This window comes from Pinus tabuliformis, chromosome 1_2 (assembly GCF_031772625.1).
Source record: "Pinus tabuliformis cultivar Carrire ecotype Pingquan chromosome 1_2, CPIR1, whole genome shotgun sequence".
Classification (NCBI taxonomy): domain Eukaryota; kingdom Viridiplantae; phylum Streptophyta; class Pinopsida; order Pinales; family Pinaceae; genus Pinus; species Pinus tabuliformis.
The window spans coordinates 446626133-446636788 of NC_142298.1; the positions used below are offsets into that span (position 1 = coordinate 446626133).

Genomic DNA, 10656 nt, shown 5'->3' on the forward strand with positions numbered 1-10656 from the left:
AGTGACCCGATTTTGAAAAGGGGTGATGCAGAATACACATGTTTTGTAGAGATAGCAAAAAGGTGACCCGATTTTGAAAAGGGGTGATGCAGAACACACATGTTTTTTTTAGAGCATAGTTTTTGGCACTTTAATTTTTTTAAATTTTTTTTATGTACATTGTGTTTTAGAATGGTAGTGATTTTCATGCTGATTTTAAAAAGTGGTTATTCTGCATCAGACCCTTTTTTTAAAAGACCTATTTTTTTACTTTAACTTTTCTAATGTATGTAATGTAAATAATTATTTTGTAAATTTAATAATTTTGGAAGTGGTCTTCTTCTTCATATTTTCTTGTTTTTATTTTTATTTTTATTTTTTTTGGTAGTGAGGTTTTTATTGATTTGCATATTTAAAAAAGAAGGTCAATATTTTGCATTTTCCATATTTTACATATTTATACATCGTTAATTAAATTTTCAATCCAAATGAAATAATTGTCTCTAAAAAACAAATATAAAATTATATATAAAAAAAGACAAAAATAAAAAATAAAAAAGTGTTAAAAAAAAATTATCTTATAAACCATAAAACACTTTGGAAAAAAAAAAAAAAAAAAAAAAAAATTATATATATATATATATATATATATATATATATATATATATATAATTAAGTCGATAAAAATTGAGAAATTAAAAAAAAAAAAAACATTAGCAAAAACTAGGAATAAAATTTTAAAAACAAACTAGTTTAAAAAAAATAGAAAATTAACCAAAAAGTAAATTAAAAAAACTAATAAAATAAATATTAAAAAAAAAGGGTTAAAAAAATTATCTCACAAAAAAAAACATTAGCAAAGCTGGAAAAAAAATTAAAAAAAAAAAAAAAACTAGTTTAGAAAAAAAAATAGAAAATTAACGAAAAAAAATTGAAAAAATAGTAAAATTAATATTAAAAAAACAAAAATAAATTCAAATTAAAAAAAAAAAAAAAAAACGTAATTTTTATTAAAAAGAAAATGTAATTATTTTTTATTAAACATACATATTTTATTTAATATATATATATATATATATATATCTATATATATATATATATATATATATTAAAATTTAATTTTTTTTTTAAACAATTTTTTTTATTATTTAAAAAAAAAATTATAATTTTTTTAAAACAATTTTTATTTTTATTTTTATTTTTTCCCTAAAAGTACAAATTATTAAATCTACGTTTTATATTTAAATAAATAAATAAAACCTAAATTAAAAAAAAAAAAATTACATTTCTTTTTTTATTTAAAAAAAAATTATAACCTTTTTTAAACCTTTTTTTGTTTTTTATTTAAAAATATAAATAATAAAAAAAAAATTATATATATTTTTTATTTAAATATTAAAAAATTATTAAAAAAAATTTTAAAAATTTTAAAAATTTAAAAATTAACAATTTTTTTTAATTATTAAAAAAAAAAATTTATGAGCCCCGGCGGCGCCACCACGGGCGGCCGGTGGGCGGCCCGTCGATTCGGGAATCGACGGGCTGCCCACCGGCCGCCCGTGGTGGCGCGGCGGTGGGCGGAGGGGCTGCATTCCCGGAATCGTTGGGCCGCCCACCGGCCGCCCGTGGTGGCGCGGCGGTGGGCGGAGGGGCTGCTCAGTGCTATCTTCTCACCACGATCAAGGATCTTTTCAATATTGTCCATCATAACGCCTTTGACCTCTGCAACCTGAGCCTTGGTTTTGGCTAACTTATTGATCTGTTCTGGATGCTGTGCACAATAGTCCATGTGCTCTTTCAATTTTGGCCCAAATTCCTGGTTAAGACCGTTGGCAATAGCTACTTCAGCTCTTCCATCACTATATGTCTTCTTAAACTCATCTTTAATGCGCTCCAGGAAGGCCATCGGTACTTGTCTTCCAGCTGATTCATCTGCCACGACACAATATGCTGCAAAATCCAGAGAAAAAGAACGTATTTAATCCCAAATAATGAAACAGCACAACTGTTAAACTACTCAACCAACTAACCTCGCTGTCCTTGACTCCATTACAGGTTTGTGTGCATGCTCTAATAAAACGCCAAAGGAAACTATAACATCTCTAACATTGTGTCTAACATCCATTAGCGACTACCGTACCCAACCCACTACATTCACTACCCTGGGATCATTCATTGCAGGTTTCTATACGTGCTCTAAAACTGTCAACTATGATACCAACAACAACTTGATCCTCTGATAGCCTGTAAGCCCATTAGATGGATGCCAAACATTGGCTAAAACTGCCCCAAGTAATATGATACCAATAGAAAAAGCAGAGGGGAAGTCCAGCATTGAAGAAATGTACAAGGTTTTCTATAGGGTGCACTCGACAGCAATGTCACACGGTTCGAGTTCGAGTTCGAGTTCGACAATGATTAAGTTCGATTCGAATTCGAATTTTTCAATCAGGTTCGAATGAGGTTCGGCATTAGGTTTGACTATACATATTTTTCAATATATATATATTTATATTTATATATCTAAATATGACAAAATAATAGAAAATTCAAAATCAATCCATAAAACAAATTCTTATTAATAAACATACAAAATTAAAAGACAAACAAATTTTAAAAAATCCAGAAAATATATATATATATATATATATATATATATATATATCAAAAAGCTAACAGCCGTATATATATACAGCAAAAAGCTAACAGTCGGGACTACGCACAATCGTCACCGCTACTTACAAAGCTGACCCATTGTGCGACTGTTTCCCATTTTTTCCGTCAATACGAATGAATCTTATCTTGCCGGACGACGCACAACCGTCACCGCTACTTTATTCGGTAAATAAAACAGAGCGGACCCATTGTCCGACACTTTCCCATTTTCTCAGTCAATACAAATGAATCTTATCTTGCTTTCAGTATTTTCCACATACATATATTTATTTAAAACAGGGACCGACTATGTCTTGGTTGATATCGATGCTATCCTTACGCACCATCATTCTCCGCGCTGCAGTCAATTCTTGGGGGTCCGCGCCATCACGATATTTCTTTCTTACCAAGTTACCATATCTCATCTTTGCAACTATTTGTTTACCGACAGTGACGTTGAATAAGACTGGCCAAATACTTGGGGAGGGCAAGCCATCGTGATATCTTTGTTTCTTACCAATTCGCGTCTCAGTTCTTTTAAATTTTTCCAAGACTGATATTGAATAAGAATTCAAATTCGCCGAACTTGAACGAATCTAAAAAAATTTTTACGGGTTCGGCGAATTTCGAACCTGAAGCTTCAGGTTCGCCGAACCCTGTGACAGAGCTCGACAGTATCCTAAGAGCAGAGATTCATCTAAACTAGGGTATGACATAAATTTAGAGGTTGCAAACCTCTATATAGTAACAGCCATCCATCTTAAACCTCTCCAATCTGTGAAGTATCAACAGGTGGTTCAATATATCCAGACTTCTATCTATTTGCATAGATCCCTCTCCTATACATTTAGAGGGTGCATATTTTCAAATTTCTATAGATTAACATATATCCACCTTAAACTTTCTCCAATCTAGTTACATAAATCTCTTGGAAATATCAACTGTAAAGAAGATTAAAAACGTTGAATTTAATTATCTACGATAATAAAAATAACATTAAATTTATCGAGAATCCATTTATTTAAAACAAATTTACAAACAACCAAAATATAGCACTTTGCAAGATGTGAAATGTCAACCTCATGAAATAGTTATAGCAAATGACACTGCGCCAAACCAAAATCATTGACAATATGGCAGGATGCAAGATGTCAACCTCGTGACATAGCTATGACCAAATGGTGATTTGTCAAGTTGCCTAAACCGCACACAGAGTGGTATAAGCCTTCACTTAAACTTGAAATATGCATCTTCGAACTTTGCAACTAACATGTACAGAAATATGTCATGTGAAATTGAGATATGGATTCCCACATATTACAACTTCCATGTACAGAATGACAAACACAGACGCAAAGAATCAATGAATGAAATAAAGGTTTGAAGGACCATTCCTCCCCTTTTCTTAGTCAAGGTTTTTTTGGATAACTAATACATATATGTCAACCAACTTTTCTTGGTCCAACCATTTCAGATAACTAATATCATATATGTCGATTCAGTCCTGAAAGAATATAATGTGCATATAAAATTGGTAAGCAATTCATCTGAACCATGCTACTTTCATGCACATAAATACAAGGACATACAAATTCGAAAAATTGAAGCACACAAAGTGCTAAAGGATCAATCCCAAACTATAAAATGCAGCCCACTTTTCTTAATACAAATATCTTGGAAGCGCTACAAAGTGAAAGTAACAAATTATAGCTATTGACAGATATTTATGGCTTTCAAACGATAACCCTGGCAAGACGCTAACTCCAGAGGTAATAATAAATATAATACGCTTGGAATTAAATTAAAGGTGCCCAGTTCATGATTTATCCACAACATTAAATACAATAATAGTAATATTTTTCCATGACATTAAATATAATAATAATCATATTTTTAAGATAATATTTTACTTGTCTCGACCCTGTATCAGGCTTAATATTCATTAAGGATGACGGATCTGTTGGCATATGCGTACTAGTATTACCCGTTGAAGGGAATAAGCATCAAGAAAGCTCAAAGACCGCTTCAAACGTAGTGCTTCTAGGCAATGTCACATGGTTCGAGTTCGAGTTCGAGTTCGACAATGATTAAGTTCGATTCGAATTCGAATTTTTCAATCAGGTTCGAATGAGGTTCGGCATTAGGTTCGACTATACATATTTTTCAATATATATATATTTATATTTATATATCTAAATATGACAAAATAATAGAAAATTCAAAATCAATCCATAAAACAAATTCTTATTAATAAACATACAAAATTAAAAGACAAACAAATTTTAAAAAATCCAGAAATTATATATATATATATATATCAAAAAGCTAACAGCCGTATATATATGCAAAAAGCTAATAGTCGGGACTACGCACAATCGTCACCGCTACTTACAAAGCTGACCCATTGTGCGACTGTTTCCCATTTTTTCCGTCAATACGAATGAATCTTATCTTGCCGGACGATGCACAACCGTCACCGCTACTTTATTCGGTAAATAAAACAGAGCGGACCCATTGTCCGACACTTTCTCATTTTCTCAGTCAATACAAATGAATCTTATCTTGCTTTCAGTATTTTCCACATACATATATTTATTTAAAACAGGGACCGACTATGTCTTGGTTGATATCGATGCTATCCTTACGCACCATCATTCTCTGCGCTGCAGTCAATTCTTGGGGGTCCGCGCCATCACGATATTTCTTTCTTACCAAGTTACCATATCTCATCTTTGCAACTATTTGTTTACCGACAGTGACGTTGAATAAGACTGGCCAAATACTTGGGGAGGGCGGGCCATCGTGATATCTTTGTTTCTTACCAATTCGCGTCTCAGTTCTTTTAAATTTTTCCAAGACTGATATTGAATAAGAATTCAAATTCGCCGAACTTGAACGAACCTAAAAAAAAATTTACGGGTTCGGCGAATTTCGAACCTGAAGCTTCAGGTTCGCCGAACCCTGTGACAGAGCTTCTAGGTAATGCTAACAGCATTTGCCCGTTATCGGTTAGCATTTCAACTCCAAGAGCCTCATTTAACTTTGGTCTGCTTCGACAGAAACCAAGAAGACAGATTACAAAGAAGGCTACAGGAAAATTGATCTAGAGTATTTTCCCTTCAACGACATCGAATATATATGAAATAAAGATTATTAACACTACCGTAATTCATGTTGGCAATTTATATCAAGAAACAATGACCAAAAGGAAAAAAAAAAAGTTCATAATAGGCCAGAACAGGCCGCCGCCAATATTCACCGATTGAAATTTCCCCTCTTATTTAAAACAACTACAACTAATGCAGACTGGAGCTGGAAGTATTACTGAAAATATTATCCGATCTAGGGAAAAATGGGCCTCAAATTTAAAAGCAATTCAACGGACACTTACTAAATCCATCTTCAACGAGATAATTAAAGGTGTGGTGTTGACAGTCAAATGTGAACTTATTGCTGGTGGCCGGGAGCTTCTGGAGGCACTGGAAAGCTATAGTGGTAAAATTCCCAGTAAATTCTGTGTACTCGGCCAATATGATCGTCCCTCTCGAAACAAAACCGTAAATGAGCGACTGATCGACCATTCTTTTGGCCCGATTTTGAACGAAGCCGTTGCCTGTGCTGGCCCTCAATAACAGGAAAAGAGCAAGTCTACAGAAGAATTCAGCGGGCTGATGAGTAAAGTGGTCAGGATATCGAATCCCGAAGCAAACAAGAAGATGGGAGGAGCACGGAAAAAGTTTCCTGCTGCTCACGACCGTACTGACGTTATGGACACTGCTCCAGGCATGCGTTACGGTTGGTAAAAAAAATGTTAATTTTTAAATTTTTTAAATTTTTAAATTTTTTTTTTAATAATTTTTTTTATATAATTTTTTTTAAAAATCATTTTTTTTTATTATTTATATTTTAAATAAAAAACGAAAAAAATGTTTAAAAAAAAGTTATAATTTTTTTTTTAATAAAAAAAGAATTGTTTAAAAAAGAAAATTAATTTTATTAATTTTTTTTTTTAATTAATTTTTTTTTTTTTTTTTTAAATAAGTCCTCATGGGTTTTTTTTTTTTTTTTTTAAATAAGTCCGCATGGGGTAGCTCAAGTGGCAATGGCCGTGGATATGAAGTCTCACCGAACGGAGGTCTTGGGTTCGATTCTTGTGCTACCCTCCCTGGAAATGGGGTGAATAACGGACATGTAAAAACTGGAAAATGAGAAGGTCCCACCTAAGCTTACAAAAAAAAAAAAAAATTTAAATAAAAAAAGAAATGTAATTTTTTTTTTTTTAATTTAGGTTTTATTTATTTATTTAAATATAAAACGTAGATTTAATAATTTGTATTTTTAGGGAAAAAATAAAAATAAAAATAAAAATTGTTTTAAAAAAATTATAGTTTTTTTTTTTTAAATAATAAAAAAGGTTGTTTAAAAAAAATTTAAATTTTAATAGATATATATATATATATATATATATATATATTAAATAAAATATGTATGTTTAATAAAAAATAATTACATTTTTTTAAAATAAAATTACTTATTTTTTTGTTTTTTTTTTTATAATTTGAATTTATTTTTGTTTTTTTTAATATTAATTTTAGTAGTTTTTCAATTTTTTTCGTTAATTTTCTATTTTTTTTTTTAAATTAGTTTTTTTTAATTTTTTAATTTTTTTTTCCAATTTTGCTAATGTTTTTTTTTAATTTCTCTATTTTTACTTACTTAGTTTCTATATATATATATATATATATATTTAATTTTGTTTTTTTGTTTTCCAAATTTTTTTATGGTTTCTGAGATAATATTTTTTAACATTTTTTATTTTTTTATTTTTATCTTTTATATATATTTTTATATTTGTTTTTTAAGTAATCAACATTTTAATCTTAATTTTAGTAATTTTTATCTTTTTTTTGTTAATTTTCTATTTTTGTAGATCTAGTTGGTTTTTAATTTTAATTTTTAGTTTTTTAGTTTTTCCTTAATTTTTTTTTTTTTAATTTTTCTATTTTCACCTACTTAATTTTTTGTTTTTTTTAAATGTTTTTTTTTCTTTTCCATTTTTTTTTTGGGCAATTTTTTTTTTTATGTTTTACAAGATAAATCTTTTTCTTTTTTCTCTCCATTTTTTTAAATATTTTTTTTACTATTTAATTGTTTATAGTTTTTTTTTTTTTTTTTTTTTTTAATTCTTATCATTAATTTTGTTTTTTTTACATTTTTATGATTGACTTTTTTTTTTTTTTTTTTTTTTTTTTTTTTTATTTTATTTTATATTTTCCTTTTAGTATATATTTTAATCTATGTTTTGTTATTTTTTTTAAACTTTTTTTTTGTGTTTTTTCATTGTTTTAATTTTTTTTTTTTTTTTTTTTATGTTTTCATTATTTTTTAAAATTTAATGTTTTTCGGGTTCATGATAAAATATTTTACACCATTATTTCTAAATGTTGAAATTTTACTGTTGAAAAAAAAAAGTGTTCCCCCAGCATCAACACTTTTCGTTTTGAGGGTGTTTTTTGGATATTTTTTGCTCAAAAAATTTGTTTTCACCGCCATTTTTAAAACATGTTGAAAATTTACCCAAGAAAAAAAAAGGTGTTATTCCAGTATCAACACTTTTCATTTTTAGCACTGTTTTTGATGTTTTTTCGAGGTTTTTTGGCCAGAGTTCTCGTTTTGAGTTTATAGTTCCTGTTTCATAGTTTACATTGTTACATTGGAATAATAAAGAGCAAAGCTAATAAGTAAAAAGGTAACACAAATAGTTATCAAGTTAAGAGAATTAACATATACATTTCCCTATTGAATTCTCAACATGGTATCATAGCTTTGATTCTCTAGGGGCATCATGAAGATCTCCTCTATAATGAAGAAGGTCATCAAGAATATTGCAAGCCATCTCAAGAAAGGCATCGAAGAGTTATGGAGTGTCATATTCTCTTCAAAGAAGGAATCACTCATAAAAAGGGATGAAGGACTCTTCTCTTCTCTCCCTGGGACATTCCAAGATGAAGACATCTAGGTGATTGATAACAGTGCATCAAGGCACATGAATGGTCACTCCCACAAATTGAAGACCTATCAAAAGGAAAATCTGCATATTCTGTGGAAATTGGATACAATAAGAGCTATCTTGTGAAAAGCATTAGATCATCATCCATAAAGCTAGAATATGGAAGCAACATCCACCTCAAAAACATTATGTTTGTTCACGTTGGTAGGTTTCCCTCAAGATTTGGAGGGAGCCCCAACAAATCTCAAAGATAAGTATCTAATGTATTTTTAGTTTTGGGTTCATGTACTCATTTAGTTTTGATTATATTAAATACTAATCACCTTTCTCCCTCTGTTGTTTTTATTAGGAAAAACATATGCAAGAAGGAGGATCTCTCAAAACAAGGTTAGTCAAGAAGAAAATGTATGCTTTGAATACATTGATTGAAAGAATTATTCATTTTATGATCTATTACTAACCTTTGTATGACTAGTTGTATTGACATTTAGTGATTCTTGTTTGGTTGATTCATCTCTTGATAAATCTACCCACCCCACTCTTATCTGATTTTGTAGAACCCTAGACAAGTTTTGGAAAACCCTAACCAAAGGGTATGCTATTGGGAATGTATGAAACACTAAGTTTATTAGGATATTGTAGTTGAATTTTTATTGATATTTTCATGTGTTAGGATTTTGGTATGATCAAGAAAACCTAACTTATTAGTGATGAATGATAAAGTCCAAAATCCCGAACCTTTGAAGTTTTGGTAATGTAGGGTTTGTTGTGTCCTACATTGGAACCTGAGCTCAATAGGTTTTGGTGGAATGTGTGATAAAGACCCTTACATTGTCTTTACAAATGATTTCCTTGGTATGTGTGTCTGTCTAATCAAACCCTAGCGTTTCTAGAAATATTTTCGGGAAAATCACATTGGAAAATCTTTGTTGACGCGTTTCGAACCAACGAGTGTGGTTCATCGTCAGGACAAGTTGAAAAAATTAGATCATGGCTACATGTTAAATAGGGATGGCAGATCTTCCAACGGTTAGGTTTGACTAGAAAAACGACTATATTAGGCTTAATTGGACCAAGGCCACAATTGATTAATAAACAACTAGATTAGGTAGGTTAAACATTATTTAATTATAATATTATTATCAATGAAACAAATATTAGTATTTTATAATGCCATTTAATACATTCTTGGATTATCTAATAAGTTTTATAAAATTATTATACTAAATCCCATTACATTATAATACTATAATAGAGTAGAATTTACCAAAAAAAAAAAAAAAAAAAAAAAATTAGCCAAACCATATTATTCAAATCTAAATATTTGTTGAAAATGGCAACAAGAAATGCTAAAAATAGAAGTGCTAAAAATAGCACTGCTATAAATAGTAGTTTGGGTACCAGTGCTGGATTGAGCAACAGGGAATGAAAAATGGAAGTGCTAAAAATATAATTTCTATTTTTAGTAGTTCGGGATGGATTCCAATTTTAGTCGGTCCCTGGACTAAAATAGGAACTAAAATTCGAATTTGATCTTAGCAGTTGTTTGAAAATAAATTAATTAATTCACCATGAGTTAATTAGTTGTGAAAAATCAAACATGAAGTCTATGTGAGGACATGCAACAATTTCTCTATTAATTGAGGAATTTATCCATCAATTAAAGAGATAAGGATGGGTCCTAATTTGAGTTGTAATTAGTTGGCTCAGTTAACTGAGTCAAGTCCAGTTAGATTGATTTAAAAAGTTTGTTTAAATTGATGTGAGTTCAGTTAGTTAATGCATGCTTGCATATAATTGTTGCACTTCAAATAACTGAGTATTCTCTCATGAATAACTCATGCATGTCAATTCAGACAGAGACCCAGTTGAGATCAGAGGAGGGACAGTGTATTGTCAGTTGGATGGATTTTTTCCTATAAAGGAAACTCATCCATGTAGAAGGAATTATCTCCTTCAGGTTTGTGCAGTTATTTCTGAGCCAAGTGAGCAGTGTGAGGTGGGAATTCACA

The 10656-nt window shown here is 29.9% G+C and overlaps 1 pseudogene across 1 annotated transcript; it reads right to left on the reverse strand.

Annotated features, from left to right (window-relative positions):
* Window positions 1–1441: 1441 nt before the first annotated feature.
* On the reverse strand, window positions 1442–6395 carry LOC149206277 (vesicle-associated membrane protein 721 pseudogene; annotated as a pseudogene). Its single transcript, XR_016253038.1, has 2 exons — window positions 6026–6395; window positions 1442–1929 (listed from the first exon to the last, which is right to left on the reverse strand). The product of XR_016253038.1 is annotated as a vesicle-associated membrane protein 721 pseudogene (transcript).
* Between the last annotated feature and the right edge of the window lie 4261 nt (window positions 6396–10656).